This window comes from Rhodamnia argentea, unplaced genomic scaffold (genome assembly GCF_020921035.1).
Source record: "Rhodamnia argentea isolate NSW1041297 unplaced genomic scaffold, ASM2092103v1 Rarg_v2.27, whole genome shotgun sequence".
Taxonomy (NCBI): domain Eukaryota; kingdom Viridiplantae; phylum Streptophyta; class Magnoliopsida; order Myrtales; family Myrtaceae; genus Rhodamnia; species Rhodamnia argentea.
Genome location: NW_025955875.1, coordinates 15,602 through 28,537, shown reverse-complemented (window position 1 = coordinate 28,537; position 12,936 = coordinate 15,602).

The window sequence follows — 12,936 nt, the reverse complement described above, 5'->3', positions numbered from 1 at the left end:
GAGTCAAAGCTGAAAGAAACTAAGATCAATTGACAAATTACAGAATAAGCTTAGAGAGGAGAATTCTAGTAAATGATAGATAGAACCATTGCTATCATCATACTAGAATGGAAAGATAAAATAAAAGACATTCCTGAAATTGAAGGAAGAAGGGAAAAGAGTGAAAGGACCTATATAGTTCAACTTTAGCAGCGGGCTTTGAGTCAAGAGTTCAAGATTTCAAAATTGGAATATGCCTTAAATAACGCCCTTTTCATTCCTCTTCTTTTTCCCGGCGATTGTAGGGATGGGACTAAAGAGACTATTTGTTTACAGCCAACCATGAACAGAGTTCAGAGTCGATCTATTATGGCAAATTCCTCGCTGGCCTTGAGCCTTTTGCCTGCTTCATCTGCAGATCGGATTCTCGGTATCCAATCAATAAGTCAGAGCTGGGCCTTTCGGCTCGGTATTTACTCACAAAGAAGTGAATCCTTAAGTCTAGCCTTTTGGATTAGTTAATAGTTCTTCCTTAGAGGCTTTCGGGGAAGAAGATCTATTTCTTTCTTTAGCAGCTGAGGTGTGAACAAGAAGACCAGGTTCTCGGCATCTCAGAATCAGAAGGAAGGTCTCATTCCAGTTTGATTTCCATGCCTGATAGAAAATCGGGAATGCTGAATCTTACTAATATTTGTTTGTGATTCAAAGCAAAGTGATTGAACTGAACTTTTTCCTTCAATAGGTAAGGTTTTTTTTCCTTGATCAATCAAAGACCGGTTGCACCGAATCAATCATGAAGTTCTACCCTTGGTACCGAGCGAGGATTGGGGGATCACTTTCATCCGAATCACCTTGCTCTGCCTCTGGCTTTAATGGATTTTCCTTTCACTCGTTAGTTGAAATTTCAGATCTTTCACGAACGGAACACCTACCTAATCTACTTGACTTATAAGATAAATTCATGTCAACTGACTCTAGCTCTATCCATTCCTTCCTTTAATCTGCCTTGATCCTATATACAGGATACCACCGAACCAAAGGAAACTGATTCAACCTGAACTACGTGAGAGCTCAAAGCTAGTCGAATCCTTACTTTTTGTTATCCCCGGGGTCACTTTGATCCGTTTAGCGACGGCCCTACCACCAGGTAACCGCTTTCGCCGGATCACTAAGTCCTACTTTCGTATCTGCTCGACTTCTTTGTCTCGCAGTTAAGCATCCTTTTACCTTTCCGCTTACTACCTATTTAGGATACCTTATTAAAACCTTAGGAGGCGACCGCCCCAGTAAAACTACCCACTAAACACTGTCTTGGTCTCCCACCTAAAAAACAAAATCCAATATCAAGTTGCAGTAAAGCTCCACGGGTTCCGGGTAACCGGTACTAAGATTACACCGAGTCTATAGTGGAATCGTTACGCCTTTCATGCGGGTCAGAACTTACCTGACAAGGAATTTCGCTACCTTTGGATCGTTCTAGTTACGGCCGCCGTTCACTCGGGCTTCAATTCAGAACGTAACTCAAAATTTTTTCTTTTTAGTGAATCCCTCCTCTTAACCTTGGAGCACTGGGGCAAGCGTCGCCCCCTCCTATAGCTTGCGCCTTAGCATAGAGCTGTGTTTTTGAGAAACAGTCGTTCGTGCCTCTTCACTGCGACCTAGGTTGCCCTAGGCACCCCTTCTTGCGAACTTACGGGGCTAATTTGCCGAGTTCCTGAACTATAGTTTGCTCGCGGGCCTGAGGATCTTCTCATTTACTACGTATGTTCGTTCGCGGTACGGGTACCCTAAATATATCCTTATAAGTTTTTCTTGGAAGCAAGGCATTAAGATACTTCGGTTGCCCTATCCATCATGCTTCAAGGTTACCGTGTGGCGGATTTGCCAACCACACCCTCTTTACACTTAGACCAATTAAGCTTATCTTAGCTGACTCCGTCACTCCCTCGGTAATTACGGTGAGTACAGGAAGATTAACCTATTCTCCATCGACTAAGCACCTCAGTCATTCGGCCAGGAGGATTCTCACCCCCTTTCGTTACTCACGCCGGCATTATCACTAGTAAAAACTCCACTGATCCTCCCAGTTTAGCTTCACTGTCATTACTAGGCTCCCCTACCGCTAGCTATCACTACAAAAATGACTAGCTAGCCTATTCGGTGTAGGATTTGAGCCCCCTTACATTCTCGGCGCTGAAAATTTAGCTTTTACGCACTCTTTAAAGGATCTTCTAAGCCAACCTTCTAGCTGTTTTCGTCTTCCTAATACTACTTAGGGACCTTCGCCGAGGTTTCCCTCGCGACACTGAAAGGGTATTCGGAGTTTGATTAGAGGTGGTACCCGGTTTGGAGCCCTTCTCTATTCAGTGCTCTATCCCCACTTATTTTAACTCTTGCGCTAGTCCGTAAACTATTTCGGGGAGTTCGATAAGCTTTTCACTCCTAACCACAAGTCATCCAACAACGAAAACTGGTTCGGTCCTCCACTAGGTATTACCCTAATTTCAACCTGCTCATGGTTAGCTCACCTAGTTTGGGTCTAAAATCACTGACTTAACGCCCACTCGCTTTCGCTGCGGCTCCGTTTAACAATCATAACTCGCAGGCTCATTCTGCAAACAGGCTTTCACTTCTTGTAGATGCAGGTTCTTTTACCCTTTCCCTCACGGTCACTATCGGTGACTAAGTAGTATTTCACCTTGCAGGGTGGTCCCCGCTGCTTCCCAACAAATTTCACGTGTTTAGGAAAGAGAGACTCATTTAGAATACAGGACTCTCACCTTCTTTAGTATGGCTTCCCAGACAATTATCCTATGAGTAGCTTTGGTAACTCTTATGATGACCATAATTCCTTAAACCCCAATTATGCGAGAGAACTGGTTTGGGCTATTCAAGGGAATCCCTCTTTGTTTTCTTTGACTCTAGCTACTAAAATGTTTAAGTTCGCTAGGTTCGCCCTTGAGCTCGTAAGATACCACATTACTGGTAACAATTCGGAAATCTCTGGATCTCAGCCTAATTTCCTGCTCCCAAAAGCTTATCGCAGGATATCACGTCCTTCTTCGACTCTTAGTCCCAAGGCATTCATCCTTAAATAGCTTACTTTTTCGGCAAAATTATTTTTTCTTTCAGTTATCAAAGAAAGATAGCCTCACAACTAGACAGAACTTGTTATAAAACAATTTATCCATCTTCCCTACGGATACCTTGTTACGACTTAGCCCCAATCGTCAACCGCTTCCCTTGTGGGTTATCAGGCATTGCCGACTTTCGTGACTTGACGGGCGGTGTGTAGAGAACGTATTCACTGGCGGATTTTCTATTACTCGAAATTACGACTTCATGGAGGCGAGTTTCAGTCTCCAATCCGAACTTAGCACTTGTTGTAGGCGCCTAGATAATTCCGAGTTCGGCCTGGGAGAATAGTAAAAGCTATCCAGATAATGAGTGGCTACCGGCATGTAGTTCGATGGACTAATCAAGTATGAGGTAGACTGTTTTGTTTAGGCTAAGCCAGCTAGTGTCCCCGTCCCCTTTCAAAGCAGGAAATCTTTCAAGTGGTACGAGTATGAGCAGGAGTGGTTCTGGAAGGCACATCGGCACCCACCGGAGGTTCGTACGCTCACGCTCGTTCCAGGTATTCCACTAGCTTATATACTCGCTAACGCTAGATGCTTCGTTTGTAAGTACATTTTCTCCAGAGATCACTTTAAGAAAAAAGCCGGCCATCTTAGGTTACTTTGGTGCTACAAGCTGTTAAGGTGATTGTCAGATATAGCTGCTAGAGCATTTCCAGTGAAGGGAAGATCTTCTATCTGAGCAGTTTTGTTACTTTGTTACTCTATAGCTCGCTAACTTCGTTAGCTCATGTGCTCGTTTTACTACTCGCTCGTTCGTTTTCGTTTGCCCAAGAAGCACGTTAGTAGTTGCTTCCAAGTGTTACGGGTACTATATTTCAGCTTATAGAGTTTCTTTTTAGCCCTATCTCTATCCCGCCTATGCCTCAAATCAAGTAAATAAAAAAGCTAATAGCAACCGCGCGTTGTAGCAGCTTTTTCTGGTAGAGATCCATACCCATATTCTTAAGCTGTGATGCGGACTGTCATCTCTCCCTCTCACTATACACCTTGCTTAGATCTTCCCCGGGTGGATGGGCACTCTTCTTTCCTCCGGCCGTCTCATTTTGGTACTAGCTTTCTGGCTCTACCACAGCCTTAGGACAGTTCTACCACGGGCGAATTCCGACCCTCACTTTACCCCCACATCTGGTTACATGCTCATGGGATTGGTTGAAAGAAAGACTCTGACTCATCTAGTTTCCATGCGAAGTACTGATGTGCATGACACTAATTGAGGCAGTTTCAGAGGCCTTTGTTTGACTTTTTGGATGCTCTCAACCTGCATTTCTCAGCGCTCTGCTTCTATAGGCTCCCCGTCTCACCTGTGGATGCGTACTTTGCCTGCTCTGTGGTCTCTTGCTATCGATTCCAATGGCCTCTTTCTTAGGGCACTCCTGAAGCATCCCATAATTTGATATTATAATGAGTTTAATGCGCCTACTTAGCTTGGGCTGTAAGCTAGCAAAGGGTACCAAGCAATCTCGCAAGCTTCAGTTTTCCCCTTGGCCTGGACTGACTGAGAGCAGGGAGAGAAGGAATTTCTACCAGAGAGAGGAATGACTATAGGCAGGGAACTTGCTTTTTACCCTTTCTTTCTTTCTTTGAAGAATAGTGTTGCTTCTCGCGCATTCGTGCTTGCTGTGAAAGTTATATTCATAATCAAGAGATGGGGCTGCCTACTTAACTAAGAAGCAATGGGGACAAAGGCCTCGAATCCTGTCTTTGACGGTGATCATAGCGTGTCACGCTGGGAAACTGATCGAATGTTTTCTGTCTCAATGTCAGTGTGAAAGTCCTATTATCTTGACGAGGTCGAAATAGCATCACAGAAAGAGCAGCTACTCCCAGTTGGCCAGCATCAAAGCAGGAGCTTCCCCCGGGGACCCGAACTTTATCTTTTCTTTCTCCAAGAGCCCCCCTTTTCCTCACAGACTAGGGGATGAATCTCGATACCTAAAAGCAGTTATATAAAGCACTGCTGCCACTTCCTTTGCTACCGGCTTCTTTCAGTCCTAAAGTCAATCAAGAGGCTAAACTCGATCTATCTTTCCGGCTTAGCCGAACTCCTTCAGCTCTGAACCAAAGAAAATTTTTTCTATATTGTACCCTCATCGACATCTCCTTACGCTGATTCAATAGAAGCTGGGTCGTGAACAAGAGCTGAAAGACGTTCAAGCTCAAAGCTACTGGTTCTGTCATACTCTATTCTATTTCTTTCTACTCTCGAGTGACTGGCTTTCCTTTCGAGCAGACTAAAAAGAAGAAGAAGGTAAGGTAGCAGCTACGACTTCTTCCTTCGGGGCTTACTTGCCAAGTCCAATAGCAACGGATTCTGTACCAGCGGATGAAAGAGTACCGGAGTCATTTCCATGAAACCTTCCACCAAGAACAGATTCAATAGCTGCGCTTACGGATAGTTGACCAAGAGCCTCTACGATCAGATCTGCAGCGGAAATACCATTAACATTCACAGCGGGTAGGCAAACAACGGTTATTCTCGATGCAGTGGGAACAGTAAGAGCGGCAAGGGTTATTACCCACACTGGGTATTCAATAGCCAGGGATGACAGCTTCTTCCCCCAAAAGCAAGAGCGGGAGTACTCAAGCAGCGGCAGCATTCACAGCAGATGAAATAGCTTCCTATTATTTCACAAGAACCATGGCATGAGGTATCCGAATCCCGCGAGTAGGAACTCGGCTCTTTCTTCTGGTATGTCGATGTCCGAGTAATCAATATGTATAGGACATTTTGAATCACTTGAGCCCTGATACTACTAAGCTACTTGTGGTCCACGTGCCCTTTACGCCCAGTCTGCAGTCTCGGTCTCCTCCACTCAGAAGACTGTCCATACTAAGAACCCGACTTGATCGAAATATCGTAATAATTTTTTATTATTCACATAGGCCACTCATAAGTTTTGTCGAAAGACTAATGACGTGGTTTAGGCAATGTATGTTTTTTCCTTGTTGACCAAAAGGCGGTTCCGACGTTCAACTCGTAAAGGCAAAGAAAAAGGGATCCGCCTCGTTAGCCCTATGTAAGAAAAATATGGTTAAGCCGCTGTTCCCATCTTTCTAGTAGGGTTCCTCCATTATAAACAAGCGGGAAAAGCTTCTATAGTGGGCAGCACAAGGTTTTCCTTATGGCCCATAGATCAGAGTGGGAACAGTTTTTAAAAACCAGGGAGAGTTTTCCTAGGCTAAAGCTACTTGATTGTACCGGAGGGTGGTAGTCAACTACCGTTCACTATTTTTTCACGATTGTCGGCAGACATAAAAAAAAGTAAAAAGTGGGGACATTCGACAAACGAACGGGCATCGAGGTGCCAAACGTCATCAAACCGGTTAAAACTTCTTTAATAGTCCACTGTTGGCGGAAGCCAATGTCCCGGGGACTCTTCATTAACGAAACAGAAAACGATTTTATTTTCATTTTCATAGTGGATATAGTTTTTGTCAAGCCAAGCTTGGCCATAGTTCTTCCATACCAACTTAGCTGCCCGGCGCTGCTTCATAAGTAAGAAAGGTTTAGGAGCACCTCGGCAACAGCAAAGGCAATTAGTTAGAACAGTATAATGTTCTATGAGCGAGACTCTTCTTTTACTAATATACACTGAACACCAAGCCAATCCCACCGGATAACCTATGCATTCAATTAGAAAACCTGCCCGGAAAGCTACTCCAATCACTTCCCACTACCAGAATAAAACAAGGGGTAGAAAGTGACTTTTTAACTTACGCAATTCGAACCTTGCTTCAGGGAATTCGCGGCAAAGAGAGCGAGTGGGGGGTAGGGGGGAGGCACGGGTGGAACGAACATCTTAAAGCATTGGCGCAAGTATCCCCTGCACGACTTGCATCAAGATCATTCAAAGCAGTTGTTCAAGCTCGAGATAGACTGTAGCTTGAGCCGGCAGCAAGCAAGAAAGTCTTCAAAAGGGAGGGAGTTATCGCATGCCTGGCTCAGCCATTAGAGTTAGAGTCCGGCTAACTTACCACCAAATCAATCGAAGAATTCTTCATCCTTTGGATTTCGAAAAAAAAACAAAATCCTATGCTGCTTGAGGAAGGGGACAGTCACAGGCTCGCTTATTCTTCCTTTTCTTCTCCAGTAGCATCTTCTTCATCGGCTTATGTGTCTGCGTATGGGGATGCTGTTCTATATCTTGATTCTGTTCTAGACCCATAGGACCATGTTTCAAAGCTAGCCTATATACCTTACCCCCGAGGAGCAACCAAAGGAAGCTCTAATTCCTTTAGTTTAGGGCCCCTTCTGTTAGTTTTTCGGGTGCTGGATCATCTTCTCGTAAGAACTCCCCCATCCACACCACAACTTTTTGCTTGCTGGTGACGGCTTAAGCGACCGTTACTTGCTCGATGCGGTTTGGCATATGCGACTACTGCTTGGTCGAAACCCCCTGCTTGCTGTTATGGCCTAAGCAACCATAGCTTCTACCTTGCTTGCTGGTTACAGCTTTAGCGACTTTCACTTTAGATTCAAGCAATTAACGTAGTTAATCGCCCCGCCAAAAGGGCTTCGAAAGAAAGAAAAAGGTGCGTGCCGCACTCACGAGGGACTGCCTCTATGAGTTCTATTCCGAACACAGTTGTTTGAGTGGATCCATTCTTTTCCTTTTTTCAACCTCTTTCTATTAAGTAGAAATAGATGGAACCGGAGCCCCGTAATCTCATCTCTTTGCCAGTTCAGTGCAACCCTTCCATTAGGGCAACCTTAACTCGCTTCGTCGTCATGATCGGGAGAACTCACAATGCCCAGATATTCTTTCTTGGACATCAGTTCGTGAGACACTAGTCTCTCTTTCTCTTTGAAGTCGCGGGCTACCATATCTAGAAGGAAAGGTCTTAAGGCGGCCGGGCTTAGGGTGTGACGAGAAGGTTGAGGTACCCGAGCAAGATAGTCACATCTTCGAAGATGATACTAAACCACATTTCTGAGGAAGATGATTCTGATGAGGATGACGAGAAAAAGAATAAAAACTAGAGCGATCGTCAGTGGCAGCCGTTAGGAATTCTATTATATTAGTAAGCTCAGTCTTTGGAGTGTAAGTGCCAGCCCTTTTCCTTTCTTCGGGGGCCCACCATGATAAGCTTTCTTCCCAGGCCAGTGCCTTTCTATCCAGTTATAGATGGAGTGCTAAAGATTGGAGTCCTAAGGAAAGACTATCCAGGTTCAGTTGCTTTCCTTCTAGTTGAAGTGCTAAGAACATATATTTCCCTGTAAGTTTACTTTGCTGTAGGTTTGAGATTCCTTTTTTGAGGTTCCATAGTAGCGAGCCATAGGAAGTAAATGGTAAGGCTAACAACGATAATAGTCTCTAGTAGGGATATAGATAGTTCCCTGAGAGGGCCAAAGAGAAGGTCTAACTAGATTGATTTTTCTTATAGGGATATCTTTTTTACTGAGCGTAAGGATCCTCCTCCTTCCCTTGAGGTAGGTACCGATACCGATCCAGCCGAGGTAGAATAGTTTCCTTTCCTGTGCGAAACGCTAAACTTATTCAACTGCAGAAAAAAGGCAAGCCAACACTCAAGTACAAGCAAATGGGCAAGCGGGTAAGCTCTCCGGTCAATACAGCAAGGAAGATTTGGAACCCCAACGGCACGGACATTTTCGGGGACTAGCCCGCCTTCACTATCTTGATCATATCATCCGATCTCTCTTCTAAAAGTAAAACTGACTTAAAGGCCTAGAAACAAGCATCCAAACAAGAGTTAATAGGGTATGCGCTACCATACGGGGTAGAAATGAAGTTCCTAAAGATGTGCCAGTAGTTGGAAAATTCTTATCATCTGGAGATGAAAAGAAATTCTATGTAGAGAGATAGATTCAAATGGAGTCTATCCCGCTACTTTAAGTCCCACGGCTGATGATTCAATTCATCTGCACACCGCTTATTCAACAAAGGCTATTTGAACAATGGGTACTCATCCATGAGCTCCTACTACCACTAGCCCTAGCTGTTGACTATCTAGCTTCAAAACCACAGTCTATACGAAAGCTGCCTTTATTGCCAACAGCTTTTATTGCATCAACCGCGGATCATACCACTTGCATCGCTTACTCAAGGAGTTCAGTTCCTATTGAGGAAGATCTGCCATTGGTTTCAAAAGAAATCCATTTGGTACCCTCTTCCGACTTAGATTTATTTGATTCACTTCCTAACTCGTCTTTTGCTGATTAAATAGAGGCCTTATCGAGCCCCTTTCTACACAATCTCTTGCTGTCTTAACCCGGAGGACGGGTTTTGATCCTTTTCTAGCCGAGTTTTGTGTTTCGAGTCTCATGTTGAGTTTTGTCTTTCATGTGATACTTTGCCTTAAGAACTAGAGCTGAGCCCGTTCCTCGCTCAAGTTTTGTCTCTTTCTTGACCCGCCTGCCAGATAAGTTGGCTAACCGTGGCCTACTCCTTTCCCGAACCAGCCCTCCCTCTTTCTGCCTCTTTAGTTGGAACGACTGCCTACGCCTACCCTTGGTCGGTTAAAGCTATGCACTGATTCACTCTTATTGTATCGGGTCGGGAACGAAAGCTTTCTAATATGGGCAGAGACTTCAGGATCGACCATAACATAAGGATCCTCCGCTCTGGTTCTACATTCTATCTCTCTTCTTTGTGATATGGATTTATAATGATAGGATTATAAGTAGTAGGAACTGGACCATCTTCTGGAACATAATCAATTTATTACAAAGATTATAATTCTAATTTCATTTCGTAGAGGTATAAGATTTATAAGAAGGTAAAGAAGATAAGTTAGCTTTATACTACTATAAGTACTCATGCTTCTCAAATCCATGGAGATTCAGGTAGGGGCTGCAGAGATCTTTCCTCATATTCAAACATGAAAACCTTAACCACCTATGATTCCTTTCTTTTTTCAAATTATGCATAGACTTTATTTTCCTTTCTTCTTAGACTTTATAGGACCAGGTAATCCCGAGACAGAACATAGCCATCCCCGGACTCAATAAAGTCTCAAGGGAACTCTTAGGTCCTTCTCTTGCCTTAGAATAATCAAGTACTCACTCTCTTCTCTGAACTACGTTACCTTCGGTGAATGCTTTCTTGCCAACATGCCTTCCTTTTAGACCGGATCTCTCATAGGTCAAACTGAAAAATGTAAAAGAGCTCTGGTAAGGCTCGCATAGGCTATGTCTCTGAGCTCAGAAGGACTGTAACTTCACTATGCATAGATCTCTCTATGGGTTATACCGATGAAAGAAGTGGCTACGATGGTTCAATAAGAGTTTTCGCCGAGCCGCCCCGGAGAAATGGGAGCAGAAAGGAGGTTCTAGAACTGGATTGTTGAGCAAATACCATAGCACATAGTACTAGGAGCCCAGAGACCAAGACTCCATTCTTAAAAGCTCGAACTTACCCATCCGAACAAGACGCACATACCCCTTTTTGGGTATGACTAGTGAGCCAGGCAGGAAGCTGACAAAGAAAGAAACCGTCTCCTTACGCCCTCATGCTCAACGCCTTGCTCAGACAGCTGATAGCGAACGGTTTATCGCACGTTCAGAAGCTCCGAGGAACCGGGCACCAGCTCTCGATTCTTCCTTTAGCCGGCCGAGAAAGCGATTGATAAAGCCAACAATTCTTTCCGGATCTTTTTTCCGAATATCTTAGATAGAACCTCACAAGCCTTATCACCAGAATTCACAACTAACTCCCGACCGATAAGAGGCTCGATGTAATTGACCTCGATAGTCTTGAATGCTCCTTCCATCTACGAAAACGAATCCCAGCCATATTTAGATTTAGATGTTCAACCGGAAAAGCATCTCGAAAAAAAAAAGAGAAGATTACCGAGTGAGCCAATAAGAAGCTCTTTTTTATATGATTAAGACAAGACATTGAATTGGATCTCTATTCTCGGGGAGAATCCATGCTCTGTCAACCAGCTTACTTAAGGGTTCAGATTGAGCTAGTTCTAAAGTGGAAAGAAGGGAAATGAAATGGACTACTTTCATCCTATCCTCCATGGGGCGGGCTCTCGTATAAGAAGGGAATGGCTGCTCTGAAGGAAGGTATGCAGTAGCTAGCAGTATAGAAGTGATCTCACTTTCGAAAGTCAGTCTCGACGATCTTGCTCGGACCGGGCTTTAGTCTTTTGTTGTCATCCTGAGACCAATGGTTAGAAGGGCCAACTATGTATCAAAAATGGAAGCGGAGATTGCGTATGGATGGAGGAGATACTAAGCAAGACAATATAAAGACGCAGGAGAAAACCTCCATATCCATATAGGACCGAGAATTCCGAAACGAAAGAGAAACCGGCACATACCAAGATCAATCCAGGCTGGTTTGGTTTGATAGAGCCTGGATTTTTACGCCTGTGCGCGAAGAAAGCCTCCACTGGGGGACAATCACTCATTTCTTCTGTTCATAGTTTATCTTACCCCTTTCAACAAAGCTCAGATCTGCAGGATGATTCAGTCAGATGATCGAAAGATCAGGTCTTGGTCGGAAAAGAGAGGGCTTTCAACCTCGAATTCTTAATAGTAGGGCCATTTTCCAAAGAGTTTCAAACATAGCAAGAAAGATGGATAAGAGAAAAAGGGCGGAAAGGAAGTTCACTCTAGAGGTTCGGAGACGCGAGAGCTATCCATAGTAATGAAATGTAGCGACGGCCCTTGGACCTAACATTAGGAAGCAGACAATCATACTTGCTTAAGTTAAGAGTTCTTGCTTCACTTGGGGAAAGAAAGTGAGTGATCCTACCTCGCCCTTGGCTAAGCTAAGGCTACAACCATTGGGGAATATACCTTTGAGAATAACTGTCCTGTAAAGGACTTTTCTGGCATTGACTTCCTTCCGAAACTCCTGCCTAAAAAGATGGCTTCAGAACTGGCTGGAACTTCTATTACGGGTTCTCAAATCTTCTTTCCCAATACAAGACTTTCCCGCTACTTGAACTATACTACACTGTCCGTCATTCTAGTCTCACTCTCGGGTGCAGGTATTTTCGGTACTACGGCACTTGAGCGGGCTTTCATCCCTGATCAATAAGGCGCTTTAACTTGACGGAAAGCGTGCTAACTGATGTTCTTTCCCCCGGTATTGGACTTTATGAAAGAGTATCTTCAGTTCAGGGGGAAGCCTAAAAGGAGACCTTTTTCAAAACTGTCTTTAGTTCTCATTTTTCTGTACAATCTTTTGGGTACGAGTTGGGGTAGTGAGGAGTTGCTTCATAAGGCACATGATTTGGCTAATGAATATTTGCAAGTCATCTCTCACAGTGATGACACTTTATACCAGAAAACTTACTTTCATCTTCGATGGAATGGAATTCCCCAACAGGTGAATGCGTTAAGGTGAATGTAGATGCTGCTGAATTAGATAATGTACATGCGGGTTTGGTCTGATTGCATTGCCCGAGATAGTGCAGGTTTTGTATTAGGGGGCACAGTCAATGAGGAGTTTTAGGCAACATGATAGTCCTTCAATGGAGGCTGCAGCTGCAGCGGTGAGATTTTGAGTTTGATTTGCATTGGAGATGGGATTCATTCCTAGATGTAGTCATTGAAAGTGATTCCGCTAATTTGGTAATAGCTCTGCATAGGAAGGAAGGATCTTTTTCTCCATTTGGCCCTATCTTGGAGGATCTTTTTCACCTAACACGCCAGTTCAGGTCATGTTCTTTTAATCATGTGAGAAGGGAAGGTAATACAGCGGCTCATAGTTTAGCTAAGTTTGCTTTAAATGTGGATAATGAATTGGTGTGGGTCGAAGGGTGTCCGTCATGGCTGGAGCCTGCGGTTCTCAACGATGTACTTTTGTCTCATTTTGATTAATTATATATGCTCTCGTTT